We start from the raw sequence: 18,944 nt of genomic DNA on the forward strand, positions 1-18,944 counted from the left end.
TAAACAATGTGAGGTTTGTCTGGGACAAAACCTCGGGCGTTTCGTCCCTGCCACGTTCTTTTACGCTCCCACCACCTCCAAGAAAAATACTGCTCTAAGCAGAGGTTGCACAGGTTGCAGCCATCACTGTTGACCCCAAAAAAAAAAAGCTACTAGAAGAGTTTCAACTGATTGAGAAACAGGTTTTCTCAGCCTGTAGAAGTCGCACGGATTTAACTTCAAGTTGCAAAATGAATTAACTCCGTTGTGTTAAATTTTAACGCAAGGCTTTGCACTCGCTGAACTTATGGAGAGAGCCACTCTCAAAGCAGACCAGACAGCACCCAGCAACAAGAATGGTGTGCCTCTCAAAGCACACACATAAAAACTGGTCACAATTAATCAGGTTTGAGTCACGAACCACAGATCTTGCTTGCGGGCCACCCACCAGTTACACCGGAACCAGTCTGCGTTAGGCACGTCACACCCAGAGCCTGGCCAGAGTGAGGGAGGAACCTTTGTCCCTTCTGGCAGCTGGAAACACCAAAGTAGGAGGAGAAGCATGGCAAAGGATCCAGAAATCAATATACCAGAAAAAAACTACAGTAAACTCAAGACACACAGCACCTGAAAAACTCACACCTGCACGTCCCGAGGATAAAAAAAGACCAATATTGTGTTTAAAGCCAAAGAAATCTGCCAATACTCCAATCTACAAAAAAGTACTATCCGTGCATGACATACAAGACAACTGGGACATTGTACGGATACAAACCCCCCCAACACTTCCCACAAAATATCCTTTACTGTTATGTTGTGTGTGAGGTTAGAGATGACCTAAGCACAAGACTGAAAGCCAGACATTCACAATCTGCAGCTCTTACTCAATACGAGCTCACTTTTGGTTTGGGGTCAAGTTATCTAAGGAGATCTTCTTACACACAGAAGACAAGTAAGAAGTCATCACACTATTAATGCCAAACTGCTTCCAGAAGGGCTAGAAACTCCAAAGGATCAACGCGTAACATCATAACGCAGTTTAGGCTTACCTTCCCCTTGCTGCCCCATACAAGAGATGATTAATCTTGTTTCTGTTCATTTGGAAGTATTTTTTCATACGAATTTCAATGCAAGGCAAGAAACAGATATCAGGTATACAAATCAGTCCCTCTCAGGTTTCTCATTTCTCCTGCTACATGGTCTCTACTCAAGAAGAGAGCTCCTCATTGAAGGCCAAGTTCGCTTCCGAGGTGAGGAGCGCGCACACGCAGAAACTCAAGGTGAGTGCACCAAACGCACGCCAACAGGCCAGATGTGTACAAATATCTTTTCCAGCCCCACGGTAAACAAACCCAGGATATACTCCCCATCTTTTCCAGATAATGGCAAGGAGCCCCAGAAGCAAATATCTCCTCGTTTTTCTGCAGGAAGACCCGAATATATGTGTTGACCTACAACTTGCCAGCCTAAGAACTTCACCAAGACCTTGGATGGGCAGCAATTAAAACCAGACCTACTATCATGGTTTTATCACTAGTAAAATTGTCATCTGATGATGATTTCTTTCACAAGAAAATTTTATTTGAGCTCACGCACTGAAGTAAAACAAAATATGAGGCTGAAAGTCACTGCCCTGGTAAGATTTCTTTGGGCAATTTTCATCACCAGTGAAAATACTGAAGACATCAGGCAAGAGGACCCATTCCATGAGTCAAGAGGGGAAAAAAAAGCCAGAGCCAACAGCATGAAGATCATTCAATTAAATTGTGTCAGCTGAATTGTCTAGAATACCCTACTACTTTGACTTGGGTCTGTTTTCTTCTACTAGTATTGCATTCTCCTGGCGTGAAGCAAAAACCCTGCGTTCAGGCTTCATCAAGATGATTTGCGGGAGGAAACGCTTTGAAAGAATCCTGGGAATGAAGAGGGGGGCGGGCGTTTGCTCTCATTCCACAAGCACACAACTTTTTGCTCTAGCAGAAAGGCTGGGTCACAGCCCGCACGCCCTGAAAAAGAACTTTTTCTTTTTTATTTTCCTTCTCCACTATCACTGGATTACAGTCCTTGTTCCCCAACAAGGTCTCCTACAGCTCCTTGCAAAAATTCCAACTCAGCTAAAGGCACGACACGTGCAAACTGCACTCTGGGCAGTGCGAAAGTGCTTTCTATAAAAATCCCCTGTGCTAAACGGAAAGGAGTCTCCCTTTTTCATCTTCAGTTTTACACCGTGGGCCAAAGAAAACGCATTCAAAACCAGCAAGCCAGGTGAAAAGACATTTATTTCAGCTGGCAGCGTAACTACTTGAGAAATCCTGTTAATGGCATTAAAGAGGAATGCAGTTCATGCACAGAGAGCGGCCGTGTGCTCGCACCGTATCAGCTTGCCGAGGGTAAATACTGCTGGAACAACAGAGTTTACCCAGGACCAGCTGACACGGCGTTGAAACACGTTTTCCCCCTGTTCGTACCCAACGTAAAAGCTGTGCTTAGCAGCCTGGCAGCTAGCAGGGCTCTCCGAGGTTGCAGAGCCTTTTTCTAGCAAAGATAAGCCACCTTGGTTGCTTCCGAGTATCGCAGGGCTAAATAAAGATCCACTGCTGTTACACTGAGAAACGGCAACAGCAATAACCAGGTGAATGGCAGTTTTAAACGTTTCATCTGGAGGACAAAAAGTCATTGTTCTCCTGTTCCTACAAGCTGGTAATTATTTTGATCTCGGTTTGGCTTAGAAGTGTCTGACAGTGTCAAGTATCAGGTAATATTTCCCTCTGTGTACTGAGGAAGTGGCAGCTCTATTTTGCAGGAAGAATCATAGAATCACAGAACGGTTTGGGTTGGAAGGGACCTCAAAGATCATCTCGTTCCAACCCCCCTGCCATGGGCAGGGACACCTTCCACTGCACCAGGTTGCTCAAAGCCTCATCCAACCTGGCCTTGAACACTTCCAGGGATGGGGCAGCCACAGCTTCTCTGGGCAACCTGGTCCAACTCCAGGTGTTTGTTATAAAAGTTCGTTAGTAGAAAGAAGAAGTGCGGTAATTACGACCACGAGCTCAGCACTTCAGGAGTGCAGCCTGACATGCCTTTAAAGCATCCAGAGCTCAAAATCATGAGCCACATCATTTTATAACTGCGCCTTTTCTGAGGCACGAAGCTGTTTAGCAGCAAGTGACAAGGTGACAAAATAACCAGCCCCTTTCAATAATTCAGGCTGATGTAGAAAACCCCATAATATCCTTCTCTAAAGCCAGGAAGAACACACATAAGCCTTCAAGTATTGCAATTAATGATTCAACCAAGCAAGTCCGGGTGCCCGCAGAGGCGGCAGCAGCGGCACTGGAAACATTCCGCGTTGTTTGATGCAGGAGAGGCTTTCTCCAACAACCTGCTCACGTTGTTGGGCTGACCATCGCTGCCAGATGTCATCAGCCCTTCCTCAGCAGCCTTAGTGCCCACTTCTGCATCCCAAGGTCTGCCAGGAGACACGTCACGCTGAAAACCATGGACAGACTGGAAAAATGTAAGCAAACGCTATTTAGATCTTTAGAAACTCCTCCCTTTCCCTCCAAGTCCGGAATTCGTCCCTACACACAAAAGGCCTCCTTGTATTCAGACCCCTAGAATGGATGGATAATTTACATCCGGAAAAGGTCCCGCCAGCTGGCACGCCGACTACAAGCACGGAATTGTGAGCAGATGCCTGGCTGAGATAAGCCCAGATGACACTCGCCTCCTTCATTATCTGTCTGCCCGCAGCCCCTGGACGCGGGAAGAAACCACGCTACCTTTTCTGCACGCTCTGCAATCCCTCTGCGTCCTCCCAGCAGTGAGCTTTAAAACACAGCCGCTGAGTTCTGCTGCCCAAGAAAAAAACCCACCCAAGAAGACTCTACTGGGCAGAGAACTAAGGCTTTGCAGATCTATTGTCAGCAAAATTCACCGAGCAGTAATGAAACGGTTAAACTTTGCTCTGTTTCTCTTTTGGTCAGCTCCTGTTTCAGGGCAGGGTTTTTTTCACCCAGGTACCTGCTGACAACTTTTCCCTAACTAAAAGTTAAAAGAATTCAAAACAAACCAGTTAAAAAAAAAATACCAGCATACTTATCACTTCTTGACTGGATTTCATTTCCATTTTGCAATGACAGGACAGAGAGCAAGCAACGACCATTGGCATTTTGTTATGCCTTCATCTGCCCTTCCTCCATCATTCCCAGGAAGAAAGGCCAGCTTTCCCAGTTTACTAGACTGGAACATGCCCCAGGCCACTTGCCCACCTTGTCCTACTCCAACTCTGCCCTTCTTGAACCTTCAGCTCTCGCCACCACCAAGCGCAACGCTGCACCAGCTATAAGCAGACAGACTTAATCTGCTGCTGCTTCAAGACAAACATTCATCTGCTCCTCTCGGACAAATAAAGAGCTACCAGCCATAGCAGGAGGCAGCATCTTCCACTCTTACACTACCACGATGTGCAAAGGGTAGCACAGATACCAGAACCTCAGACGCGCAGTGAATCGCAAGGGACAGAAACGTTGATGTCGGTAGACAGAGGCCAGTGAGTTTGCAAGATCTTGTCTAAGCCTGATCGCTCCGTCTCAAGTCAACCAACCAGTCCAAGTTCTCAGCTGCTGCAGTGTTTTGTTCAGCCTCCCATGCTAGAAACCCTCCTGGAGGCTTCCTTCCTGGAGCAGATGAGAGGGGAATATTTATGGAGAACAAGTTATCCCATCCCATGGGATGGGACAGGATTTTCCAGCATGCAGATGGGCAACAAGAGCAGGACAGCGTTTATAAGGAGGAGAGGAGAGTGAGAAACATCCTGAGCAACTTGCTCTTTTGGAATAAAAAAGTTGTATTAAACAACAACAGCCCAACACCTGCGAAACACATAAGCGGTAAGTTATGCTGCTTGCATCACACGTGCATGAAAAAGCCAAACTTGTGACAGAAAGCAAGAAGTTGTTGTAGTTCTAGAGCAAACGTCCATTGCAACTACACCCTAGCTTTTCTGGGAAAATTTGTGGAGGAGGAGGTGGAAGATGAGAACACTGGCGCCGCACAAGCAAGTGGGCCAGCCAAGGACTGGAAAAAAAAAAAAAGAAAAAGCAGGATTTCCATTTTCTGGTGATCTTCACTGGGGAAGCAACTCCACGCAGGAGCACGGATGACAGCTCTCAGATGCTGAGCTGTGGTCTTTATGGGAACACAAACTGGTAAATAATAAACCTTAGGTGTATTTTCTTGTCCTCACCTAAAGAGCCTAGAGATTGAGGCACGTACGTCACGAACACGGAACGTCTGACAGATTTTAACGCAATCCCGTCATAAACCATGCTCCACCAAACCAAAGATTTGGCATATGGAGCTCCACCAGAGGCGGGTGCCTGGATTTTAAGAAAGCCTGATGGAGATTGCTTTTTCTGGGTGCCTGTACTAAGAGAGGGTCGGAGGAAGGAAACGGGTTTAGGACACCGGGGGAATGAGCGCAGCCTTGAGCGCGCTGGAACGAAGGCGAACTCCCACCACCCCATTAGATCATACATTCTTCCAGCGTTCCCGAACAAAGGCACCATTGACTTGTGCGCGTGGGCGGCTCCGGACAGCAAAAGGCTGCCCAGTAAATTATTGCATGATAATCCAACATTGATAAGTCATCGAGGCTGCTTGTTCTAAGTCATGTTTCCGAAGGAGAGGAGGAGGAGGAGGAGGGGAAATTTATTTTCCCCCTTCATGGGCTGAAGGCAGCCTCTTTAAAAACCACATTTTTTTCATTCGATCGCTCCTAAGTCAGTACAAAAGTCAGAAAACATCTAATAATTCAGTACAGCTTGCTGCCTTATTTGTACAGCTTTGATGCAAAGATGTTAAGTCCGTTTCCCAAAACAGCCAGCTGTGTTTATTCACCAGGGACTGGAAAGATCCCATGTCCAACACAAAAGTCCTATCTGCACAGGAAGCCCCAAAGTCCTTTTTCAGCACAAACGATAAAAGCTCGTTTGAAAAAGGCACTTTACACTTGGCAAGCACAGCCAGATCACAAACGATCAAGGACGCCACGGGCCATTTTGGGGAGGGCTCCATTTCATTCAGGTATCTGGATTGCAAAGCTACCTCCTGCCTCCAGTGTCGGCACCAAGACAAGAGGGATTTGGGTTATGGTGAGCTGGGATCCTTGGAAAGTTCTTCTGCTTGTATCAAACGCCCAGAAGCTGCTCCGTGACCCGTACGCAACAGGCGTGGGTGAAACCAAGTCACTTCTCCAACTGAAGGAGCACAGAAAAGTGGGGGTTACTCTTCTTCCTCCCCCCAAAATGGAGGTTTACCCAAGGAAAAAAAAAAAATATATTGCTCTGAAAAAATTACTTATCCAGAGAACATAAAAAAAAAAAAAAGCTGTCTTCTGTCCTTTATTCCCAGGAGAATGCATGGCAATTACCAAGAAACCATCATTTCATCACCAATAGTCTACCAATAGTCTATAATGACACCACCAACAGCGACTTCAGTAATAACCACCTTTTAAAAGTGGCTATTTCCACCCATTCCAACTCACTGTGGCACCTTGGTGCCCCAGCAAGGTTAAGTTTTCCCAAGGGTCTTCTTCACATTGGAGATACAGCTGTCATCCAGTAATAACCAAAGGGGGCAACCCCCACCACCACAGCCCTCAGAAGATCAGAGCTGGTGGCAACAGCAGGCCAGAGGAGATTCCCCAAAAAGCTTTACATTGAGTTGGACAACGTGACGTTTCTCATCCTTGGCAACATGGCAAGACACCTCTTATGAATGTTTCTTGAGTAAGAAAGCATCTCCAAAGGAATCACGACAAAGCAACACATCTTACCCACCTTCAAGTCATTTTCAGTCAACTTAAAAGTGACAAAATGAAGAGCAAATCACATGACATTTTAGTTTCCTCTCAGATATTTGAGAGTAAGAGGTGTAGGAGGGAATATTCCTGATGTTCAGCTCCAACTGTATCTTTTCAGAGGTCAAGATGTGGGATGGAAGAATGACTGGGAAAAAAAAAAACTGAAAATTTCTTTTAAACTCCAAAGTGAAAGTTGAGCTATTTAAACAAAAATGAAATCGCAGCTTCTTTAAATATGATGTTTAGCCAATTAGGGAACGCATGACTTCTTGTCATAAGAAAATAAATTCATTGGATTGTAGTGAAGTACTTTGCAAACAAATTTAAATATCGGATAATCTGTTGAGAATGACAAAACCGTTTATTTGAAGAACAACTAGATTTTCCTGATGTGAGGCACTGGAACAGGTTGCCCAGAGAAGCTGTGGCTGCCCCATCCCTGGAAGTGTTCAAGGCCAGGTTGGATGAGGCTTTGAGCAACCTGGTGTAGTGGAAGGTGTCCCTGCCCATGGCAGGGGGGTTGGAACTAGATGATCTTTGAGGCCCCTTCCAACCCAAACCATTCTAGGATTCTATGACTTGGGATCAAAAAGAAAGATAGATTCAAATTAAAAGTATTTTGCAAATGGGATAGTTAGTGCCAGAATGCTAACAGGCTTTCCCGAGGTCTGTTTTCCTTCTGCATGCCCTTCCAGGAGCCTCGTCCTCCAGCACCTCGACGCCCTTCCCTCGCACGCTTTCAACCAGCCCACCTAAAGTCAAAGCACACGCAACGCTTCAGTTTAAGAAGTTTGGCCAACCAAAATGACTGGAGTAGAAAACATCCAGGCCGAAGGCAGCATGAAAGTTATTTCAGATGGTGACCACGTGTGAGATGTCAGACATCCCTCGCTCCAGCCCCAGCACTCCTGGAGGGGAGGTACACCAACTCCCACCGGAGCGCTGCCTCTCAACCCACTCCGACAGCCCCTGTCGCTCATGACAATCAGCTAATATTTTTTATTAAATAATATTTTGAAGCCTTTTCCCCCACCTATTGAAAGGCAGCGCTTTCCCCACTCATCCCCCCTTCTCCTCCTCACGCCTGGCTTCGCTCCTATCTGAATCAGATATCAAAGACACACAGCTCGCATTGCTGAGCCTAATTAAGCACAAACGAAGTGATACGACTATAGACGAGCGCCCTGAGCAGCAGCGAGTTCAGCAGCTCTGGGAGCAAGACGACCTTCCAGACTAGCTCCCACCCTGCTGGCTGTACAGCCATGGAGAGGCCAGAAACGTTCCTTGCCCAAAACACTGAATTCTCTGGAATTTTGATGGTTTAATCTCCCTCCCGCCCCTGCCCTTCCACCTCCCACTCACCAGCCACGGATTTTTTTTCAGACGCGAGCCATAATTAACACCGCGGCTATCTGGAAATAATACTGTCACTATTAGCGTCCATCACCTGGCCCCGGTGCAGACAAGAGCTTTCTTTTCTCAAGGATTTAAGGAGTTTCACATTCTTCAATAAACATTTAAGAAAACTAATTTCTAGCACATCTGAAAGGCAGTGTTTAATGTTGCGCAGAGTTTGCATGCCTCCTGCCTCCCCATCTCCCACCAAGAAGTCTCCCGTTCTTCCCAACTGACCCGCGCTACGGATTTTAAGCAGCAGTTTGTGTGCCTTCACACTATCTTTTAATGCATTTTCAGTCAATTACAGGCTTATGCACAAGCTACCATTATTTATGAAACACAAATTACAGCAATATCCATACGGACCATTTTCAACCACCCACCCACACAACAGTTTTACTTTCTCAGCCTATTAAGCCAGAGAAGGAATTGGAATAAACAGACTCGACAAAACCATTGCTGGAGCGAAGCCATTTCCAAAACAAAGCTTGCCACTGAGTTATGTTTCAAATATGTTTTGGAAAGTCAGAAGCAAAGCTCTTCCAAATTTTTCTTGAAGCAGAGAGGGAATTGCGCTCCAGTTCTCAACACACAAGTAACAGCCAGCGTGTGCCTTCAACTCTGCCTCCGGAGAACAAACTGTACCAACTGCTCATGGAAGTTGCAAAGGTGTATTAAACACACAGTTGTGCAAGTTCATGTTCATCCACACATTTTGTCTGGAGACATATGATGGACAAGGAACTACTCAAAGCAGTCATTTTTCCTAAAGAAAGAGAGTTTAACAGAAAACCACACATACTTGAGAAGGTAGCATGGCTTAGCATGACCGGTTTCCCACAGAAGTGACTCCCTAAGATTATTTTGGAACACCATGAACAAAGAAGATGAAACTGGATGCTCTCTGCTGACCCTTCAAAGATAATACTAACTCTAGGCTTCTCAATACTTTCAGCTGCAAAATCTGAAGCCCTTGGTTTAATCCACAGACTAGAACGGAGCCAAATCTGCTTTACATCAGAGGCTCCAAACCACCTCAGTGTATCCACACCAAACCTGTATTTGGAAAGTTATCTGTAGATCAAAACTCCTTCCACCAGGCTGTCCATCCAGGAACAGAGAAAACTCTGAAAAGATAAAAATAAATATGGGAACAGTCTTTCCTTACCATTTTGTATGAGGGAGATTTCCAGACTGAGACAGCATCACTTTGCTGCTCCTTTGTAAAGGAGGGATTTAAAAGAAGGTACCGACACCATCACCGAAGTGGGAACAAACACCACTTGGGATACTGCTGAGACAGTGTAACATCAAATGAGTTTCCTACAAAGCATGTTTTCCTACAACAGCTCCAGCGGAAACAAAGAAATTAAATGTTAATGTGTTTAAAAGACCTCCCCACAGGGACTTCTAATTTACTGAACTTATCTCCTGGTCTTGAAACATGGGCCATACAGCATGGTGTAGAGCCTGGTTCCCAGTGGCAGGAACGCAACTGAAGCGTAGTAATTGGGTTGGACTAGATGACCTTTGAAGGTCCCTTCCAGCCCTAACCATTCTATGATTCTATGATTCTAATTCTGGGTGAGCAATTAATTCACCTTGTTAGCAGTAGAGCAGCGAGACAGCTGTGCTGTGAAGAACAGACTGAGTAGCCTGGTTGGAAGCTACGCAAAGAAATACATTTTATTCCCAGCTGGTCAGAGGTCATGGTGCTCAAGAACTCAGACCTGTGTTTAAGTAAAAAAAGTGTGGATTAGGAACAGCTGCAGAAACAGAGAACAAAGTCCAGACAAGGCAACAGAAAATCCATTCACTCCACAAGAAGTAGATTCATCTGGATTGCTGCAGAGGACGTTGCCAGGGAGGTCTCTGTGGAAGAGGACCCCTGCGAGCAGCCTTCCAGCAAGCAAGAAGCATCTTGTACGTCAGAAGACAAACGTCCCGTCCTCGAGTACCATGTTGAGAGGCACATGTTACAACTCGTAGGATCACACCACGTCCTCACCCGGTCGCACAGAGGTTCTTCAGCAGCTTAAGAACAGCTCAGGGTTTCCTTAGTTAACAGCACTGCCTAGAAGGTGACGGCGCAGAAAACCAGTTTAATCGTTTCCACTGAACGCCAAATGATGAGATTTTCTTCAGGCACACTTCACCACTGTGAAGTTTAAATGAGCTCTACTAGAAGGTATTTTTCTCAGGAGAGAGGCTATTAAATTTTCTGATTAGTACTGCAAAAGCAGTGACGTTCTTCTAAAAACCCTGAATACCTAGGTGATGAAAAAGTCTTTTCTGAAGTCAGAAGATAGCTCTCATAATTCAATCAGTAACATAAACTACCACACGTTAAAAATTCTAGTGATTTGTTGACCATCAGTGGCAGCCCATGAAGTAGGGGTTGAGATACTTCTTCCTCCCTCTGCTTTCAGGGTCCTTAATATGTACACTCACTCTTTTGACAGTATTTTTTGGGGAAAAGGGGAAGAAACAGCCACTGACACCCATCTGTAGAGCTGCTGCCTTTGTGAAGTGAAGTCTCAAACAACACAGCACTCTCAAGCCTTTGTTTTCACTAAATCCTTACATTTAGTGGTAAGTCAAACCCAAACCAACCTACCTGTGGTCCTTCAATCTACAGACACCCCAAGAGAGCTGAAGACCATCACTCTCTTCAATCTACCACTGAGTTACAGCAATGAGGGCTTGCTCCTCCAAAAGCTCAGATTTTCAACACCCCACAGTGTTCCCCTGTCTCTGTTGTCTCAGGTAGCTCATTCAGAGGTCAAGGGAAGCTACACCAGCACACAACCCCAGATGTTAATCTTTACAGACAGGACTGTTACCAAGACATCAAGGTGCCCATAAAAGATCAAAATTTGAACAAAGCATGGACAGCTCAAGAAAAACAGAGCTACTTCAGTTGGAAAACAGAATAATTTGAGAAACTCACAGAGCCCAGATAAGATTTTATTTTCCACAGGAGGTATGCAGTCTACCTTCACAAAAACATTATAAAGCCCTTGGAACTCTGCTGCGCCTCATCCAGGAGGACATGCTTCCTACCTCTGCCGCCTTAAAAACTGTCATGACTCCTTTCTAAACAAGGATCCAGCTAAAGCAATCCATATGTTTGTCATTTCAAGATGTGTATAACTCAATGCAACAGAAATGGAGAAAAACCCAGAAGATACCAAATGGTAAAAACTCTAGAGGCTTGCTGCCTTGATGGCCCAATCAGATAATTATTTTTAAAAGTCAGCCATTTCCCACTAAACTTCTGATATCAAATGAAGATTAGTCCTTATCTTTAAAGCAATTAATAGGGCGATAGACAAAAAAAAACCCCTCCTTTTAAACCCTCGATAACAGCACACATCAGGCACAGTGACAGCAGCTGTCGTCTTCTGGCACAATGCATATCATGCCTGGTCTCCCCTTGAAAAACATAAAATTTAGAAACAAAACCTTTTACCAGACAAGATTCAGCAGTTGCATAAGCCTCTGAAGGGAAAAGATAAGTTCAAACCAGGATCTGTCCACATTAAGGAAATGCTGCAAATGCATTAGAGCAGCGGGAGAAGGATCTTCACTCATTAGAAACACACGCAACACGTACACTATCTTCTACCATCAAACTCACTCAAATTTTTCCTTAGAGAACTTCACACTAAATGAGAAGTGAAAAACCTCGCTCTATAGTGGATTTAGTTTGAAAATAAGAGTTACTAAAGAGTAAAAGTTTATCAGGGATCACAACGTTCATCTTAAACACAAGGCGTTTTGCTACCGTAGAGCAACGGATGAACACAAGACAGGCAGAAAGACAACATCATCTGTTGAGATGTGTTTGGGTGAAGCAAAACATTTAAAGCCACTTCACCCAGAATCCCATACAATTCCTGATACTGCTGAAACAAGAAGGGTGGGACAGAAGGAGCCCTGTGAGCAGAGGAATTAATAACATACGGCTTCCTATACACGATCCTCTTGGTTGAGTTTTAGAAGGGAAGTCTTGCATCTTCTGAACTCCTTAACAGGGATATCTTCAGAGAGGTGTCTGACTGCAGAAGCCAAAAACTGCGACAGGTGAAGACGTTCGTTTGAAACCCAGTTCCCTGTTTGGTCAGCCTTCTCCATGACACTAACAAGAACTAGCATTATTGTGGAAAGCTTCCTCCTTCTACCCACCCAAGCAGAAGAGCAAAGGGTTCAGAAACTCTGTGGGACATGACACGGCACAGACCAAATTCTTCAGTGAGTTTTACTTCCATAGGAAGATTAATTCCAGCACGAGAAACACAACTGCAGAGAGTCAACTAACAGCCATGCCTTCCTGAGTCATTGCAAAAAATTCCATGAACCTCTCATGACACTGTCAGAAAAAAGCTTTAACATACAAAGTTAATGGAGCAATAACAGATGTAACAGGCTCCCTTCGGCTGAGGAAACGGCCAGTGACAACCTCTTGGATGTCTTGCTGCTCCAAAGCCTTGGAGAACAGTTTTAGTAAATGGTTTCGTTACCTGTTTCTACACCCAAAAAAGAACACCACCTGAAGTACTTCAAACGCATCGACAAGTTGCACAAACTCAGGTTTCCTTTCACTAGGGTCTGATGACCCTGTATTTTCCTACAGATTATTTGCATTACTATAAAAATCTTATTTTATCTGAAAAAGCCCTTTTATGAAATACATATTCTATTTCCTTTAAAGTCAGAAAAAAAAATAATCAAGCTCCTTCAACATTTTCACTACCAGCATGCTAACACAGATAAGTGCTGAATTTTCTTAACATAAGAAAAAAATGCTCAAGTACATATAGTATAATTTAATTTCAGGTCTCCTTATACAAGCTGATGCAGAGAAACATGCTGCTATAGAATAAAAAAAGCTATCAGTCCCTGTATCTAGATAACACCAGATATCACACAGATTACAAGGACGCCTTAAATGAATACCAACAATAGCACAATCACTTCCAGATCATGCTGGGATACTTCTGCAAGAAGTTACTTGAACTTTTTATCTCAATTACTCTTTGCAAAGCTAAGGATAGCAGTAAAAAGTTAATTTCCAGCTGGTTAAAAAACAACAACGTGCCTTTCTTTTAACAAGTATATAAAGAAATCCAGATCTGTGCTGCTGATTTCTGAAACAGTAATGATGGTGGGGAAGGGGTATAATTCTGGACAAGATGTTAACAGTGCTGACAACTTGTTGGACTGGGATGGGGTTTTCCTGGAATAGCTGATTTTGCTGAGGATAAGGGAGCAGCTTTCCCTATACTTCAAAGCGCAGTATTACTCAGTAAAATACTAAGTTACTTCAGCCTGGAGAAGAGAAGGCTCCAGGGAAACCTTCTAGCAGCCTTCCACTACCTAAAGGGGCTACAAGAAAGCTGGAGAGGGGCTTTGGACAAGGGTGTGTAGTGACAGGACACGGGGCAATGGCTTTAAACTGAAAGAGGGGAGATGTAGATTAGATCTAAGGAAGAAATTTTTTACACTGAGGGTGGTGAGGCACTGGACCAGGTTGCCCAGAGAAGTTATGGATGCTCCATCCCTGGAAGTGTTCAAGGCCAGGTTGAATGAGGCTTTGAGCAACCTGGTGTAGTGGAGGGTGTCCCTGACTGTGGCAGAGAGGTTGGAACTAGAAGATCTTTAAAGTCCCTTCTAACCCAAACCATTCTATGAAAATATTCATCCAGATGAATAAAAGTAAGCTCTGCTTACTTTAGTAAATCTGGGAAAAGACCTTCAGGGAGTTTTAGGATGCATTCATGCTTGGCCTCCTACCTCTCACTTCACCTGCAAGAGTGCCATTTCCTTCCTCCTCCTGGTCTTCCTTTATCTAGACTTCCCCCTAAGTACTGAGCAGGTTAAAACAACCAAAATAAATAAATAACTAAATAAGAAAAAAAAAAACAAAAACACACACAAACACAAAACCATCACAAAACACCAAAGTTGGTGAGAGTGCAGCTAAAAATTTATACACATCGAAGTATTATTTTTACTCACGCAAAGGTCACTGCTACAGAAATATCCACTACACAGATCAGATACGGCTTCATTTTCTCAAGTATTACTGAGTTGATCACCTAATCAGGTCCGGTTACTTTTTATTTAAATTTATGTTGTAGAAAGAGAGGGAAGTTGGACTGATTGGCTTCTGAAGGGCATTTCAATCTCCCAGGAACATTAAGTACACAAATTACTCACCGCTTCATTAACCAAGGGACCAGATAGTAACGGCCTTCAAATTTAAACCACATTGCCCAACATGAGCATATCCTCCCCCAGACTGGCTGGTTGAAGAGTAATCTATTTTCCCCCAGCTCATGGGAAAACAAAGCCAGGCTGTTCCCAGCCTTTTCATGGACATACCAATAAGCTTTGGAAATAAGATGAACTTCAGCACGAAGATGCAGAAGAAGAAAATCATTGTGCTGGCCAGTTGCAGTCATACGCTGCATTACAATTCAGAAAGTATCTTTTTTTTGTAATCTGTTCTTCTCAAGATTCAACTCCTTCCCTCCAAATGCAGAGCTCTTAAATATTTCAAGGTCCCTCTGATACTTTTTACAGCTGAAAAAGGTGGATTTATTTACTCATGTATTTGCTAAGCAAAGTTTCCCTAAATAGTTGTATCTCTATGGCAAAGAAGCATGAAGCTGTGCCAAGTCTATCTGTACAGGATAGTCTCCACATAGTGTTTAAATGAGCACTAAACTAAAAAAAGATAACATTAAGTGATGGTTATGAGACCTTCGAGCTTATACTCCAGGCCTGGATGGATGCTCAGCACCAGCACGCAGAAAGCTTACAGCTCTCCCTTTTCCCACACTGCTTTAAACCCTTTGAAAAGAATCATAGAATGGTTTGGGTTGGAAGGGACCTCAAAGATCATCTAGTTCCAACCCCCCTGCCATGGGGGGGGGGAATCCTCCACTACACCAGGTTGCCCAAAGCCTCATCCAACCTGGCCTTGAAAGCAATTAATTCACTCAGTTCCCACCTCTGGGTCTGACAATGAAGTGCTACAGCACACCCTTTACAACATGTTCTTAAGACTTCTTTCCTACCTCGAGCTGCTGATGCTGAAGATGTTGATAGTTATGCATTATCCCAAATAACTGCCCAAATCCTCAAAAAAGAGAGAAAAGCATCAGTACTCGCACTACATCCTAAGGCCTCTGGCACGACCACAGCCTGGAGGAGAGGTGATCATCTCACACTGGTACCTGCACAGCTTTGGGGATGTCGAGTTAAAGGTTTTTTGTGTGCTGGGTAGTTGTTTTTTTTTACATGCAAGTGTTTATCCTTATGAAAACTGCTCAGATAAGCCACCATTCTCCCTCTCCCAAAGGGAAAGCATTAAGAAAGGAAGAAGAAATTAAAAAAAACCTCAGATCTACGGTGAAATCTGAGATGGGAAAGAAGCACATAGTGTCCTGCATCCAGCTGAGCATGCAAGCCCGGGGAAGGGCTGTGCTCCACAACGAGGACTGCCAGATCCACACAAACCAGAGACACCACATCTGCTCCCTTTCCAAGGCTCAGAGTCTGGACAGCCCAGTTGAGCACAAACTGTACTAATATTTTTTATTTTTCCTCCTGTTTACCCCTTGAAACTCACAGCTGCAGCGGGAAGCCTCTCCTCCCCATCACAGAAACCCTACTGGGACATGAGTTGCAGAACAGCACGTAGAGCAAGTCCAGCCCCTCCGCCCCCATGTCTCATGTGCCCACGCGTCGGAGCTTCAAATCGATGGCTGACCCCATCCCGCCGAGCTGTGAGGGTCCGGGATCCATCCTGGCTGCAGGAGACCATGTTTCACAGGCCAACTGTCAAGTGCCATCAGATAAATCACCTGTGCTTCAAAAGAGCCTGTTCGGGCATTAAACGAAACAGATGTGGCACGAAGGACATGCCCCATCCCTCTGCTGCCCACGAGAAGCACCTGCTTCTTCTGTCTTCCTCTTGCTCCGGCTTGTAGGTCCTCAGCAAGCACGCAGGGAGCTGCAGCTGTTTCAGGCTGTGGAGCAAGGGAAAAAAAAAAGGCCAGTGCAGTAGCCATAGTATGCTCCAGGCTTGTACGGTGCTGAGATCGGTGGCAGGATGGTAGAGAAGAATTTCCATCCTTGCCCTTGATGATTAATGGCCAACTCATTTGATGGGTAAGGGTTTGTGTGGGGTGGAGGAGTTGACCTTCACCCTCCTGCTCAAAAAAACCTCATAAATGGAAGATTTTTTTTAATTCACTTGAGAACTTAATGTTTAGAATTTATTAGGACATTATCTCAACAGTAAATTAAAACATTGTGCTGCTGGGTTAATAGTTAAGAGTTCTTCAGTACTTGAAATTATTTTGCTCCTCTTAGTAAGTATTGAGGTTACCACTCGCCCCATCCCAATTTCAGAAAAGGGCAGGGAGGGGTTTTGAGTATATAGACACATAAAAAAAAAAAAAAAAAATCAGTCCAAAGAGCTTCAACTGTTATTGAGCATAAAGTCAGCAAAGGTGAAGTGATCCACAGCAGCAGTTCATGCTGAACGAGATTATTTTGCACCAGGTGCTCCTGCAAAATGCTACTAGAGCCCAGTAACCTCAGCAGTGGGGCTGCAGCGATACCCCACTTCACCACGGTATTCCCAAAACCATTCTGCAGCAGCGTTGTCTACACGACAGCAAAGGATGCTGCTTCCTACACCAACTTTTCCATCTCAAGTCATTTCTTCTCTAAAATGTCTTCCCCTTCTCCAAAGTGCTGTCAGCCCCCTTGTTTCTCCAATAACTTCTTAAATTCCATCGCCAATTCCAACTAGCAGAGAGGTCTCGAGAGTCACCGAGTTCACGCCAGGTTTGTGGAGCAGTCACAGCAATAACTATTTAGCAGCCACCAGATACTCCTCACTTGGTTCTATCTTCCATCACTAAAACGAGAGCCAAGATGCAATTAATCCCAGTGGAGACGCACCCAGGAACACGTGCCTCAGTGTTTTTCCCAGAGTTAATTCGGATCTCATCAATACCAAGGAGCAGCTCCAACACTTGCCCTTCATGGCGCAATACCAAACGCATCCCGGGGGGATTCCATCTGCCGCAGTGCTACCGAATAACCTGATCTGGCTGCAGCCCTTAGAAATTCCTCTGAAACCACCTCACCAACTGCGTTAGCTGCGTCATCCCAAAATATTACCTCTTCATTTTTTAAAGAGATTAAGAACCACAGATGCCAACAGAGCTTCTTGAGAAATCCCATTTCTAACCTCTGATGAACGGTGACTGCACTTGTTTTTCCCTCCTCACCACAAACAAACCTTGAAGTGTGAAAGCTTTCCAAGCCTGCCCCATACTCCAGCAAGTGCTCTCCTAAGGTTCTTTTAATCCCAGGAATGCACTTCAGACAAGTTGGGTTTTTTTCTTTCACTGAAAAGGGGAGAGTTGAGTTTAGGAGCATCGCTGCACTGATCTGTCCCATACCCTGTTCGCAGTCCAATGTGGCCATGAACGTCGTCCTTCTCCCAGAAGACTCACCGATCACCAAAATACCCTCGTAGCTGCAGATGAGGAATACAAACAAGGTTTGTTTGTTTTTTTTTCTTTCATTTTAGAAGATCTTAAGACCTCTGGCACAATAGCTTCAGAGCTTGAAGCTTTTCAGTAGCTCAGCCACCTCACAGGTAAGCTCCCATGCTAACACCTTGCCCTCGCTTTGAGGTGATGCTGCTATTTTCTCTGGACCACAGCTGTTCCAAGATGGGCAACTCCATCCAAACCCCGTTGGACTGATTAGGAGAACAAGCGAGTGCCCTCCCTTGGTGACATTGACATTTGGTAGAATTTGCCACCTGAAGCTCAGCAACAGAGCTGAATACGGCTTTTGTGTCACCAGCTCTACAAAGTTCAAACCTCCAACAAGACGGTCACCAAAGTATCCCAAACACCTGATGGTGTGTCCAGCTGGGCTTTTTGCAACACTTCCAGCTTAGAGCAGCAGAGACCCACTTAACTGGTAACATCAACCCTTCAGGAGTTCAACATTGCCAGCTGTAAACAAAACATCAGCAAAATCAAGGATGCTGCCCTGGAAAAGGAGACTAGCACGTGGTGAGCCCTTCCCAAGGATGTAAGAAAGCAGATGAAACCATGACCAGAGTTTATCCCCACCCCAACACAACAACCCATTTTGTTCCAAGCTCCAAAAAGACTCAAAGCCTCCCAACCCAGCTGGTGTGACCCTGCCCTGGGGAGTGAGGGCTGCTGTACCAGCTCAGGGTCCTGTTCTGGAAGAGGTGGATTCCAGCAGAGATAAGCAGCAGCCTGTGCCTGAGTTCCTTCTCCTCCTCTGCCTGGAGGCTGAAAGCAAGTTTTGTAAACCATTGCTGCCAGACATGCAAACCAGAGCAGATGAAGCATATCTTTATATGCATTTACACATTCTGTTTACAGAAGTATCTGGAATTAATAAGATAAATCATTTCATCTGTCCACAGGGGGTGAGAGCAGTGGAGAAAACACTGTAAATTCAGAAATCAGCACCACCTGACTGCCCCTGCCCACTTTTCCAGTTCAGGTGAGCTCTCTGAACCAGGCTTCAGCGATGAGGAGTGGAGAGCTGCCTTCTGCATCACCTTCACCTCCACACACGCACAAAATAATGGCTTGTTTGGCCAACGATCCATGCACGA

Source organism: Tauraco erythrolophus, chromosome 10 (genome assembly GCF_009769465.1).
Source record: "Tauraco erythrolophus isolate bTauEry1 chromosome 10, bTauEry1.pri, whole genome shotgun sequence".
NCBI classification, from domain to species: Eukaryota; Metazoa; Chordata; class Aves; order Musophagiformes; family Musophagidae; genus Tauraco; species Tauraco erythrolophus.